Source organism: Sceloporus undulatus, chromosome 4 (assembly GCF_019175285.1).
Source record: "Sceloporus undulatus isolate JIND9_A2432 ecotype Alabama chromosome 4, SceUnd_v1.1, whole genome shotgun sequence".
Taxonomy (NCBI): domain Eukaryota; kingdom Metazoa; phylum Chordata; class Lepidosauria; order Squamata; family Phrynosomatidae; genus Sceloporus; species Sceloporus undulatus.
In genome coordinates this window covers 196,020,788-196,035,705 of record NC_056525.1, presented here as the reverse complement: position 1 = coordinate 196,035,705, position 14,918 = coordinate 196,020,788, and positions in this window count along the sequence as shown.

Sequence of the window (14,918 nt, the reverse complement as noted above, 5' to 3'; positions counted from 1 at the left end):
AATGTTAAATGCTCCTTGACTCTCAGTCTTCTGCTCAAAAACACTTTCTCAAAGGCATCAGGAATCCAGGAGGTCAATTGAAAAACATATGTTGTTGCCTGCTTGCTTCCAAAAGACAGAGTTTAATTTAGTTACTTGACATTCACATTCCCCCAGGGAATCATTTTTCCACAGGTTAAAGTGCAGTGAGGATTCTGAATTGTGCTTTGTTTCTTTTGACTGCATTGCCCTTTGAGCAAGAGGAATATACTTCTTAGAAAAATGGGACACACTGTCTTTCTATGAGTCTGTTCAGTCCCTTGAAAAGTAAAGGGATATTGAGAACACAGTCAGCAGTTATAGGGAGTTAATCATTCTAGGCAGCTATTTAATGTCTTCAATGCATTGTTGTCGGAATCAAACCTATTGTCACCATTTTGGATAAGCAATCTTTTTGTGTCCACCACATCCCCTAGAAGATGGGAGGAAATGCTGATCTTGATCCCATTCCTCTAGCTACCCTATTTATGTTTTGACTTCCTTTCTTCCATCTTTTTTCATTTTTTTTCTTACTAGGAAAAAGTATATTTTAAGGGGTGGGATAAAGATAAAAAAGCTACACAATGTCTTTTGATTAACAGTTGTGAAAGGGAATCCCTTCCAAGTTATTTCTCAATTATTTAACCTTGGGATACTGTCAGTCATCTTACCCTTAGTTCTAAATCCTCCCTTGGATTTTGTCAAAGGGATCCTAAAATGGATGCAGATGGATCCCCTGATGGAAAGAACATCAGCTGTAGTTAAACAACAATAAGGAATAGCTACTTCATCAAAAGGCTTCTTTGTAACAAGCATCAAATTGGTTTCCTACTTTCTGTTGTGGTATCAGTTTCTAAGAGCCTTGTTGAATTTCAAAAGCAAGACAAGAGGCAGCAAAATAGAAGCGGCTTTCAGTTTGCCTCGCCAATGCCCCCAAAGCACTGCCATTATATTCCCGAAGGAGATGGTAATAAAAGCATGCCTTTTGTCCTGCTGGAAAAATCTGTTTGGAAAAAGCTATGCTTTTATTACCGTCTCCCTCTGGAGAGAGAACAGAAGTACTACAGCATCATAGGGGGGAGGGCGGAGGTAAGCAGAAAGCTGCTTCTATCTCACTGCCTCTCATCTTTCTTCCATAATGCCATAAGGCCTTTCATCCGCTTGACATTTAACCCATCCCCTTCCTTCTCCCAGACACTTCTCCAGCTTCCCACTTCAAACTCTACCCAGACCTAAATGTGACAATTACTGTCAGCTCTTACATTTTCTGTCTCCAGCCCCCTTTCTCAACATTTTGGGACTATGGTAGGCTAATCTACGGAGCATGCTATCCATCCCATAAGTACTAAGAGCGATCTATCTGGATGCACCCTGCATCTTTTCCATTTTTAATGAGGTTTTTTTGCACTATGCAGCCATGTTCTGAAAGAGTTTATTTTTGATGTTTCACCAGCATCTGTGGCTGGCATCTTCAGACTGCTGGCATGGGAGTGAATTGACCTACTGATAGGATCATGAACTTGGGGCATTGTTTTAAAACATTTTTATTTCATAGAAATGGACTGGAGACACATATATACTGTGTGACCCTTGGTTGAGAGGAAATGATTTACATCTTAATCTGTGTGTTGGTCTGTTGTTGAATGGCAAGGCCTACAGGGTGTCTATTTAATTAGTGATCCATTGCCCTCCCCCCCCCCCGCTGCCAACTTATCTTACAATCATATAGGCCTCATAGACATTAAATTTTATTGCATTTAGACATGGATCAGGAGATTCCAATAGCATGAAATATTCCTATGCATGAAAGCATAATCTCGTCTATTTGTGTAATGGTACGAGTGAAAATTGATCCTTCTTAATTGAAACAAATTACACAAGAAGCCAGATTTGAGGTTCAACTCTTAGTTTTGGATAAGGGCCAGTGTACAAATAAATATTGCACCCTCTTCACAAATGACAACAGCCACATCTTTACTAGTCCTGTTCATGTTCCTTATATGTAATCATACAATAAAGAACAAATCAGTTTGTCTCTGTGTCTGGAAAATGTGTGTGTGTGGGGGGGGGGTTATGGGTGTGTGTGTAAAACAGAGAGGGCAAGAGAGAGACAGTGTGCAAAATGCACCTCAGGCTGCTATCAAAAAAACATAACACAGACCTTTTTTAAAAAAAATCACAACCCTAATCAGAGATAAACAAACAGACATCACTATTGAAGGTGTTGGATAGAAAGAGCAATCATGTATTTTAAGAATGATTTAAAGGCTTATTTAAGATAAGTTTAAAGTACAGTATTCATTTACTAGCATCAAAGCCTGTTGTCAATAAAAAGTTGCCATACCTCCTCCTCAGCGTTTGTAAATCATTGTTCTTCTTAGAAAGCTATGGAACTCAGCCATATTAGGTGATGTCTCTAGGCAATTAATCCCACTTTTGCTTTTTCTCCTCTTCCATGGTAAAAATATTGAATATTGGGATTGTATATTATTTCAGTGTTAGAATCATAGAATCATAGAGTTGTAAGAAACCACAAGGGCCATCCACTCCAACCCCCTCTCCCAATCAAAGCATCCCCGACAGATGACCATCCATCCTCTGTTTAAAGACCTCCAGGGAAGGAGACTCCACTACACTCCGAGGGACTGTGTTCCACTGTCGAACCGCCCTTACTATCAGAATGTTCCTCCTAATATTCAGGTGGAATCTCTTTTCCTGTAGCTTACATCAGTTGTTCCGGGTCCTGTCCTCTGGAGCAGCAGAAAACAAGCTTGCTCCCTCTTCAATATGACATCCCTTTATCACCTTTTAACCTTCTCTTGTTCTGGCTAAACATCCCCAGCTCCCCTAAGTCGTTCCTCATAGGGCATGGTTTCCAGTCCCTTCTCCATTTTAGTCGCCCCACCCCCCTTTGGACACACTCCAGTTTCTTAATGTTCTTTTTGAATTGTGGTGCCCAGAACTGGTCACAGAATTCCAGGTGGGGCCTGACCAAACCAGAATAGAGTGGCACTATTACTTCCTTTGATCTAGACACTATACTTTTATTTATGCAACCTAAAATTGATGCAACCTAAAATTGCATTGGCCTTTTTAGCTGCTGCATCGCACTGCTGACTCATGTTCAACTTGTGGTCTACTTGGACTCCTAGATCCCTTTCACACGTAGTTTCATTCAGCTAGGTATCCCCCATCCTATATATATTCATTTTTCCACCCTAAGTGCAGTACCTTACATTTCTCCGTGTTGAATTTCATTTTGTTAGCTTTGGCCCAGTTTTCTAGTCTATTCAGGTCATTTTGAATTTTGATCCTGTCCTCTGGGGTGTTAGCTACTCCTCCTAATTTGGTGTCATCTGCAAATTTGATAAGCATGCCCCCAATTTTGTCCTCCAAGTCATTGATAAAGATGTTGAATAGCACTGGGCCCAGGACAGAGGCCTGTGGGACCCCTCTGGTCACTTCTCTCCAGGATGAAAAGGAGCCATTGTTGAGCACCTTTTGGGTTCAGCCGGTCAACCAGTTACAAATCCATGTAACAGTTACCTTTTCTAGCTCACATTCTACAAGTTTCTTTGCAAGAATGTCATGGGGAACCTTGTCAAAAGCCTTAGTGAAATCAAGATATACTATATCCACAGCATTCCCTTCATCTACCAAGCTGGTAATTTTATCAAAGAAAGAGATTAGATTTGTCTGGCATGACTTGTTTCTCTGAAACCCATGTTGAGTTTTTGTGATCATGGAATTGCCTTCTAGATGTTCACAGACTCTCTGTTTAATGATCTGCTTCAGAATCTTTCCTGGTATTGATGTCAGACTAACTGGATGGTAATTGTTGGGATCCTCTATTTTCCCCCTTTTTGAAGATGGGGACGTTTGCCCTCCTCCAGTCTGCTGGCACTTCTCCTGTTCTCCAGGAGTTCTCAAAGATTATTGCCAATGGCTCCGATATTACATTTGCCAGTTCTGTTAATACTCTTGGATGTAGTTCATCTGGTCCTGGAGACTTATATTCATTAACCAGATATTCCTGTACTATCTCTTTACTTATTCTCTGCTGAATTTCCCCTATTCTGTTCTCTGCTCCATTTGTTGTTTATATTCTCTTCCACTGCTGCTGGTATTTATTGGGCAATAAGTGAGCTAGGTATTATATACCAGCAGACCTTTTAAGGATTCTTTAGCTTATCAGAATGGAAGTGACCTATGGTTACTTGAAAAACTATCTGACAGAATGTGCAGGATGACCAAAATCATAGACAAATGGTTCCTATTCGTTGACTTTATAAACAAAGACAGAAACAAGAGAAGAGAACCTCCATCTCATCTGAACTTTTGGTCGGACATTCTTTACTAGATTTTCACAAAGCCAGCACTGGACTTTAAAATGACCACTTACATTGGACAGAATCCAAGAAGGAGACCTGCAGCACAATTCAAAGTTATGAGATTAATTGCTTTATTTTGCTTTATTGTTGTGATATGTTTTGCATATAGTTGTTTACTTACAATTATTTTTTTTAATTTTTTAAAAAAAAGAATGAAAGTGAGGGATTTTCTAACCTTTATCTTTGTACACATAATATACAAGGATATCCTCTATCAGTTTCCATAGTTTAGAAAGCTTTGTGTTGGCTGCCTTGGATCTCTACACTGTATAAAGAATCATAAATGCAAATGAACTTATGCTGATCAAGCACTAAGGCCAAAGATTTGCCAAAACCATGGAAACTCTCCAGGTGACTTTAGGCAAGTCACACTCTTTCAGGCAGTGAAAAATCTCTTCTGAATAAGTCTTGCCAAGAAAACCGTGTGACAGGGTCATCATATGTCACAGTCAACTTGAAGGTGTGTAACAACATCTGGAATATTATGCCCCCAATTGTGTAGGATCTTGTTCAAATATTTACCATTACATGGCAGTGCTGAATAGTATTTCCTTCTGAATTTCTTAAATTAGAAATGGGGGGGGGGGGGGAGAGATTATTGGAATCAAGGGTTTCCATGAAAGAGTTTGTTGTGAAAGTACAGTGGTCCCTTGGCATCTCCTGGGGTTTGGTGCAAGGCCCCCCTGGATACCAAAATCTGAGGATGCTCAAGTCCTATTATATACATTGGCTTAGTAAAATGGTCTCTTATATAACATGGCAAAATAAAGGTTTGCTTTGGGGATTTTAACATATATTCAAGCCATGGATGGCTGAATCCATGGATGCAGAATCTGTGGGTACCGAGGGCTAACTGTATTCACACCTCCTGAGACTCACTGTGAGACACAACATATCCTCCCTTGCAAAGTTGTTTTGATCTACCCTACATCTACATGTCTCGGTGCAATGCTTAATAAAATCAAGGTAAGCAATTACAAATAGAAAACAGCAAAGCATATTAAATCTAAAAACATGTTAAAACTCTTTAAGACATTAAAAGAGTTAAAACAGTTAAAGGCACAGGGATGTACAACTAGATAAAATTGTTAGATGCCAAAGCCTTTAATAAAAAGCCACATGTTAATTGGGCAACTAATTAAAGCCAACCGTGGCTTCCACAAAGCCTCTAAGGGGAGGGCATTTCACAACCTGTGGTCACATTGTTGCACAATGTAATTACTAATTACTGATGGGATACAAAGGATATCCTCTCTGAAAGAACTCAGTCTTCAGACAGGCTTATAGAGAGAGATGTACTCCTTCAGGTGTCAATGTTACAAACTATTCTGGGCCCCAGCACTATGAATCTGGACTGGAAGAATGTTGGCAGCATATGCAATTTCTTTAAGCCCACTGTTACAGCTGTTTATATGGTGTTCCTATCATCAGTCTTGGTTCTGCATTTTACACTAACTGCTTCAAGGACAGTCCTAGGTAGAGCACATTGCAATAGTCTTATTGGGAATGGACTTGTCTGGCTAACTTGTTCCTCCCCTGTCTAAAAATCTTCCTCTGAAATTGTTTAGCCACCACACATATGAACCCTGCCCAAAAAAGGGATATTAGTACTTTTACAGTAGTTCTGACATACCTCACAACTCGGGATAAGGTTTTCTGCAGGTAAGGGCAGCCTTCAATGCAACAGGCATTCCCCCCAACATAGTGAAGCATTTACCACACCCTGGAGCCCCCCAGTCAATCCACCTGTGCTAAATCTTTATATGTTTATATATGAAGGGCAGACATATTCAAGCTAGAATTTAGAAAATTAAACTTGCTCTTATCTAAGGTCTTGCAAGAAGTACTTGCAAAGGTTACATACGTTCATAATTTACAAATGGTGGAGGAGTAGAGTATATAAGTAATAGAGTGTATAAGGAATTAATCAATAGACATCACTGATTTAGTTGAACAGATTATCCAAAAAAGCAATCCATGGCATGCTCTTCATAATAGGATTTTACAGAAAATCCTAGCAGTAGGGTGTCACTAATAAATTTAGATCACCTATTTTTGTTCATTTTACTTTTGATGATTGATCACATTGTGGAATGTTTAAGATGAGAGTCAAAGAAGCTGTACAGACCAGCGATAAACACTGGCATTGGGGCAGAGTGGGAGCATGGTGACTGCACACCATGTGCCCCAACTCTGTCCCCATGCTGGTGTGACATTGAATGCCTCACCTCATGGTGGGAGGCATCACGGTGCTCCCTTGGCACAGCATGTATGCATGCTGTGCCAAAGGAGCACTGAAAAGCCTCAGTGCCGGTGGCTATGGCACCCTTTCCACAGTGCAAAAAGGAGCCAGATAGGGCCCACGGCATGCAGTTGCCATGGCCCCGATCCAGATAGGATCCTAAGTTCCAAAACACACTGCAACAATAATCCAGTTTGAGACTGCTGTAACTGCCCTGGCTCAATGCTAGGGAATTCTGGCAACTGTACTTTTGTGAGACAGTGAGTCTTCTCTGTCAGATATCTTTGGTGCCACAACAAACTACAATTCCCAGGATTTACTAGCACTGAGCCAGTTTAAAGTGGTAAACTGGATAATTTTTCCAGTATGTTTTAGACCTAAGGCTGCATTCCTGATCAGAGTTATAAAATGCCAGCAAGAGAAAGTGATCAGTAACTCAGAATCTCCTTACCTGTTTCGTTATGGAACTGGTTCACAGATCAAATACAAGCAGTTTCATCACTTCAGTCCATTGTTTCAAAAATAATTAGGATATTGATAATATGTTTCACTTGAGGAGCCTTCTAAGTGAAATTCTTTTATCGCCCACCTGATGGCATAATTGACCTACTTTTTTGCCTAACTGAAAAAGATTCTCTAAAGAACCAATGATGTTGCCATGTAGAGTGTAAATTTGTCCGGTAGATGTCTCTTCCCAACTGTGTAATGTGTGTGTTTCATTCTGTGGGATGGAGAATTTCCATCTGCAAAATCTTTCCTGTTTTCCTAGAGAACTGTTTTTGATATGAAACGTTTACTAAAAGGCAGTAACATACAGAAATGACAATCTAGCTGACTCAGCATTCCACAAGAAAATTTTGTTCATTCGATTATTATTTTTCAGTCCAGATATATGTACCATGGAAGAGTCCAGCAAAATATAACCATATAAATTATTTAATAATTTTGTTGTGGGTCTCAATAAAGTGCTCCATATGTTGGATGTTGATTTCCTGAAGTTTCAATTGGCATAGCCAATAGTGAGGGATTCAGGGAGTTGAAGTCCAATAGTTGAAAACTCCCTAGTTGAGAAACACTAGTCTAGTTTCAGAAAAAGGATTTGGCTCACTGTTTCTGAAAATTATTTACTGTTTTTCTGTAAGATTGTGTCACGTTTTGTGTCCTGTTATGACCCAAAGAAGTGACTGTATGCTGCAAGACTTTCTTGAGGTGCATCTACACTGCAGAAATAATGCAGTTTGACACCACTTTAACTGCCATGGCTCCATCCTACATAATCTTGGAATTTATAGCTTTGTGAGTCATCCACTATCTTTTGCAGAGAAGGTTGAAGACCTTGTAAAACTACAAATCCCAGAATTCCATACGATAAAACTACAGCACTTAAAATGGTGCCAAACTGTGTTATTTCTACAGCATAGATGCACCCTAGGTGATTGCTGTAAAAAGCTTTCATAAATCCTTCACAGAAGCATGCTTTGGAAATTTTCAGTGTTATATGCAATGGCTAAGCATTAAGCAAAGCTAGTCAGGAGCAAAGAGCAAAGCAAGATAACTGGACAAATCATGAGGTTAAACTGGAAAGCTAGGAATGTATTGTTACTTGTATAAGACTTTACTGCAATAAAGAGCTCTCTCATAGTCCTTTCAATACAAGATACTCCAATGAACTTTCCTGGAACTGCAGAATCAATGCAGGACCTGCAGATAATAAGAAGCTGTGAAAAACAAACAAACAAACAAACTTCATTTATATACCGCTTCATACCGCCTAAGCAGTGTCTAAGCGGTTTACAACTGTAAGCTAATTTGCCCCAACAATCTGGGTATTCATTTTAGCGACCCCAGAAGGATGCTAGCCTGAGTCGAGCTTGAGCCTTTTTCCTGGTCTTGAACTGGCAACCTTATGGTTTTGAGTGAGTGGCTGTAGTACAGGCATTTAACCACTGCGCAGCCTGCAGCCACCTTCAACTGCACTGGATTGGGGCTGTGGCAACTGCATGCCGCAGCCCTGATCTAGCCTTTTCAGGAGCCTCAAAAAGCGACTTCTTTTCATGCTCTGGAAAGGGCACAATATCTGCGATGCCATGGCACTGCGGCTTTTAGGCACTCCTTTGGCAATGCATTGTGTGGACACAGCGCCAGAAGAGTGCCATGATGCCATGCACTATGTGGAATGGCATTGGTGTGTGTGTCATGCGGACATTACACCCCGACTCCACCCCCAGGGCAGCCTTTATGGCCAGTGTGCACAGCCCCTATGCTGCCTAAGCAGATGTTGCTTCATGTCAATGAGTGGATCACTACGCAGAGAAAACACAGAGCGGTCCAGAGCTTGGGATGTTACTTTCAAAATCAATTAGGCAGGATACAGACTGCCCTTTGGGGCGGCCTGCACCCCCCTTTCCCCAATGGATCGGGGCCTGAGCTGCCACAGAGGCCCCGATCCAGCGCTTTTCCAGGTATCGGGGAAGCGGCAAAATGCCATTTCCCCATGGCCTGGAAAGGGGTGTCCTTGGGGCTTCATGCTCGGCCGCTTTCTCTCTGTATCGCTGGTGCGGCTGTTGAAAGGCAACGCCAGCAATACGCAAGGTGGAAGGAGCTCTAAAACAGAGCTCCTTTTGGCACCGCTGAAAGGGTGCCACAAGCACCCTACAGCAGCGCCATGACGTGAAGCTCGCGCCGCGCCATTTGAACATGACACATCCGTCACGTCAAAATGGTGGCGCCCATGTAGACAGGGCATCGCCATTTTGACATACAGAGTATATCCTAGGGTTGCGGGGCATCTATAAAGGATGCCCCGAGGCAACCCTAGTACATACCCAGGCCGGCGCTTTGGTTACTTTTTTTTATGTACTGTAGTTTGGTAAATTCCAGGACCAAAAGGTAATTAGTTATCATTACAGACACATTTTTTTTTTAAAAAGGACAAGTCTTTACTTTTTGATTTTTCAAAAATGACTAAATGCTTGCTTTTTAAAATAAAATAAAACCCAGTAAAATTGATCAGATAAAAAAGTAATCCGATAAAAAGTTCAGCAGGTCAGTGCCTGATGGAACTGTCTTGATGTTGCACAACAATTGGGTATAGTAGGTTTTCCTTAGGAAAACCACAATGCTGTCCTGGAAAAAGTCTTACTTTACATGAAAACTTAGGCTATAACATAGGACCCAAATAGACAGACCAAAATAAAGCTGCTTTGGGTCACTTTGGGGGTATGCTGTTTAAATGACACATGCATCTTAAGAGGCCAGAACCTGTGCCAAAACTGTGCTCCCGTCCCACTTTGGCATGGTTTCCAGCCTCTTAGGACGCATGCATCACTTAAACAGCATACCTCCAAAGTGACCCGAAGTGGCTTTATTTTGAACTTTCTGTTTGGGCCCCCAGTTTCATTTCTTACAGGAAGCAGTGGCAACAATATGGACAACTGGTTCACGTATCTGCTGTTATTATGCAACCATGGTAACATCTGAAGAGGTGTTTTCATTTTTTGTAAATGGAGATACAAACTGTATCAAAAAATGTGAACATTTGTGCCATACAAATTATTTTCATAAAGTTCCCTCTCAGTCATTGCAGTAGAAAAGCACTCCCACCCCAACCCCAAAGAAAACTTGGTAAGCATGAATGATTTGACAGTACTGGCTATAATATCCAAAAGTCCTCTAAATTTCCTAGAAGTTGAGCTTGATATGGACAACAGCCTCCTCCAGATTGTAAGTACAGAATATGTTTATATGGGATAAAAAAATTAAACAAATAACAACATAGCTTGTGGGAGATAAACCATACTATCTGGGAGATTCTGAGACTTTGAGTTCATAAAAATCATTTTTTCCCAAGCCTTGGACAAAGTAGCTGCAATCCTAGAAACACCTTCCTGGGAGAAAACTTTATTAAATATAATAGGAGTTACCTCTGAGTAAACTTGCATCAGGTTGCACTAGTACATTGATATCTAAGAAATGAAAACACAAATCAACTTTTTAAAAAAAAATTAAAAGGGAGAATTTTAGTTTACAGCCCTTTAAATTTGAAATGGATCATTAAACTTCACAGATTCTCTACTTGCAATGGCTTGTTTTATGCCAGCAGTACACTCTTCTTCCACACAATAGATAACAGAATATGCAGCTTTATACTTCCAATTGACTGCCTTCATTTTTCAAATCAGGGATCTGCATTAACCTATGGTTAGCTCCCATTTTTCACCATCTGTAATATTTACTGGTAGAGGCGGGGGGGGGGCAGATCTGAGATTAATGGCTACAGCACAATATTCTTGGAATAATTGTGAGATTAGCACTAAACGTGGGGAAATGTGTAAGCCTGTGCTCAAACTCTACAAACAATCAGATATTGTGACACTTCTAAAAATAAAAATGATGTTCCAATTACTAATTACTCAAAATGTATCATGATATATGTCCCCCCCCCCCCGAATCCTTTGCACCTGGACAATAGACAATTGCCTTTTTCAACTGTACAGTACTTTTGCCTAGCTGGCTCAGTATGTGTTTAAGAAAAGGGATCTTAAAACAGATAGAAACTTAGATAGAACCCAAATCGGCCACCCAATCAAGACTTACCTGGAAGTGAGTCCCATTGAATTAAATTTGACCAAGGCGTGGGACAGATGGTCCCGAAGCGCCATTCCGCTGCTGATACTAGGGTTAGGGACCGTGCACCAACCGCCTGGTCCCTAACCCTAGCACGGCATGGCAACAGCCTGATGGTGGCGTCCTGTCCACATGGGTGCTGCCACCTTGATGTAAGTGATGCGCAGCATATACACATTATGTTACTAGTGTGCCATTGGGCACTCGTGACATGCACCAGGCACCATAAAAGAACCCGGTTTTTCTGGGTTCTTTTACTCCGGAGGGACGCCACGCAATTTGGAAGGAGCACAGGTGGAAATAAATGTTTAAGGCAAAAGATGGAGATAAGGCAAAACTGGATACTGAGATCTCAATTAGAACTAAGCCTTATATTCAGTAGCAATAGCAATAGCAAGTACATTTGTATACTGCTTATCAGTGCACTTAAGCACTCCCTTAACGGTTTACAAAGTGTAAGCTAATTGCCCCCAGCGATCTGGGTGCTCATTTTAGCCACCTCGGAAGAATGCAAGCCTAAGTCGAGCTTGAGCCCTTTTGCTGGTATTGAATTCGCAACCTTATGGTTTGTGAGTGGCTGCAGTACAGGCATTTAACCACTGCGCCACCAGGGTTTCAGTACAAGGCACCTTTCAGAAACAGCTTCATTCTGTTGAACAAATATTTATTATTTCCCCTACATCCTGACATCATGCTGCTGTGCATTTCCCTGCTCTTCAGTCTCCAAACATCTAGCACTTAAGAGCATGAGCACTTTGTGGAGGGCAGAACTGATTTTTCAGTGGCATCTCCATATTGAACATAACAAACAATGCTGCCTAAAGACTCCAAGTCAGATAATTTATTATCTTGAGCTGGTTTTTGTTTCTGGCGAAGTATTATAATAAACTAGGTTTGGATATTATTATTTATTTGAATCTTCCATCTTTATTTGCATTTTTTAAAAGCACAGTCATTCCCAGCCATGCAACAAGTGGAAAATGAAATCTCTCCCTGCATACAGAAGTAATAGACTTTCATCACTCCACAGCCAAGCTTTTAGGGAACTAAATACAGGCCCTAAGATCCAGCCTAAAATCCTTTCTTTATCCCGCATCAGAGAAATGATTCAAGAAAAAAACATTTGTAATATTGTCACCTATTGTGAAGTCTACTAACAGACTTTACTGCCATATAAATGGAGGAAAATACTGTATGTCACTATCCTTAACTATCATCTAAGAGAGGGGTGAAAATCATGTTGCCCTCCAGATGTTAGCCTGTAACTCTCAACATCTGGAGAGCTACATGATTTCCCTGCCCCCTTCCCAAACTAAGAAAATGGCTTCTTCCCAGATTATTAGAAAGCAATGTTTGATTTTTGAATTAAAACAGCAGTCTTTTTGTCCATGTCAAGCATTTCCCTCTCTAGAAGACCTGTTTAGAAAGCATATCTGCTTTTAACTTTGATTTGTTTAGGTCAGTGCTTTCTTCTCTCTGACATGATCATATCTTTGGCCATCTTCAAGGATGCAAACTCCTCCTCTGAATTCACCTTAAACACCTGTTTACTCTGACTCATGTAGCCCTCATACAGACTCACCCAGATTTTGACATAAAACCTCACACAGGTAACAACAGTCTGCTAATATCCTTCCAAAACCATGTAATAACATGCCTTGCACCCAGTGCCCGACGTCATTCATTCCAGCCCCATCACTTGGCTGACATGTCAGGACTTTATGATTTATACAGAAGTCTGACATGAGGAGCCCGAAGGCCTAATTCACCACTGCATTACCACACTGTTTTACTGGAGTAACTTCAGTTGGTATGAGACAATGGAGAATGAGAATATTTCTGTCCTGTGTGTCACCTATACATGCTGCTGGTATAAATGAGCCAACTGTCACTTCTCCAGAATGATACCCACATAGTAAAGAGTCAGAGTGGCTTGATTCCAGAGCTATTTTCTCTACTAGAAGTTCCAGGACTACTAGAAATCAAACAGTTGTGAAAATTTTGCAAAAGGGCAAATATTTCAAGCACCATGCACAGTAGAACTATTTTCTTAATGTAGTTTTCTCTTATTGACAGTCTGCTGGGGAATTTCACACATTCTGTCAAGGGAGGAATAAGTGACTGCATTGCTTTGGGTTTGGGAGGGGAGGAGGATACTAATCCTACTATTTAATGTATATTTAGCACAAGCCACGTGGCAAGTTCTGTGCTGAAAACAGATGTAACACAGTTCTGCCCACTCATGTAAGATGAACATTTACTCAACTTCTTTTACTCTGAATAGATTCGTAAAATATTCTTTGTAAATTACTGCAAATCAGGGGTGTTGAGCCCTGTGGCTATTGCTGGACTAAAACTCCTAATTATGCCTCACCATTCACCATGCTGGCTTGGGTTTATGGGAGTTAGAATTTAAGAACATCTGGAAGGCCACAGGTTCCCCATTCTCTGAGAAGTTAAAATGGTGAAGAAAGATAATGAAGCTTGATTAATAAAACTAAGGATAGACTTCTTTTGGAATAGCGCATGCGGAAGAAAAAAAAGAAATGGCAATGCAGGAGAAGTAAAAAGAATAGATGTTGAGTTAGGATTTCAAGAATAAGAGGGGAAAGTAGCTGACAGTGCAAAGTATTCAAAGCCGTCAACTATAGGCAAAATCTGTGGATGCTCAAGTCCCATTAAATACAATGGCATAGTAAAATGATGTCTCTTATATGAAATGTCAAATTCAATGGCTGATTTTTGAAATTTATATATTTTTGAATATTTTCAAGCCATGGATGGTTCAATCTATGGATAAAGGATTCGTGGATAAGGAGGGTCAACTGTATACATCTCTGCAATAGGACGACAGGAGCTTTTTGGACCATTGATGGTCTCCACATGTTCTCTTCTTTATTACCCTTTAATCATTCCTTCCTGACCTACTGTATGCCCTATCCAGCATGCCTTTCTTTGTTAAAATTTGTGTGTGTATCTATAACACAATTCTGGAGGAGTGATGGGGAGCTGAGGAAGGAGGAGACTGACATCAAGTGACTGCTCAATATTGGGACTGCCATGGACTGTAACTTATTGCAACTGTGGAGTAATGGGATGGCAGTGTGATAGGCCACTTATGAAGAAATGCCCTCTAACTGGCATGGCACAGTGGTTTGAGTGTTTGACTACAACTCTGGAGACCAGAGTTTGATACCCAGCTCAACCATGAAACCCACTGGGTGACCATGGGCAAGTCACATGCTCTCAGCCTCAGGGGAAGGCAATGGCAAACCTTCTCTGAACAAATCTTGCCATGATAGGGTTTTAGAGTCACAGGTCAGAAATTACTTGAAGGCACATAACAACAGTTCAGAGGTATAACAGCAATGGTTTGGAGATGATTCCATACAACAGGCATTGCCAAAGAAGCTATTCTCTTGCAAAAAATGTGCTTTATAGCCCACATGTGATAAGGTCCTTAGACCTGGGCTCTACATCTGTATATTGCCTTTATACAGCTACACTGAAATGGGGACTTAACTGCATGGTGTAGCTACGGGGGGGGGGGGTTTGAGAATATTGCCCCCCAAATAAAACTTTGTTCCTCTAATGAAAGTTCATTTCTATCTCCATATTTCTAGCATTACAGTAACTTAAAA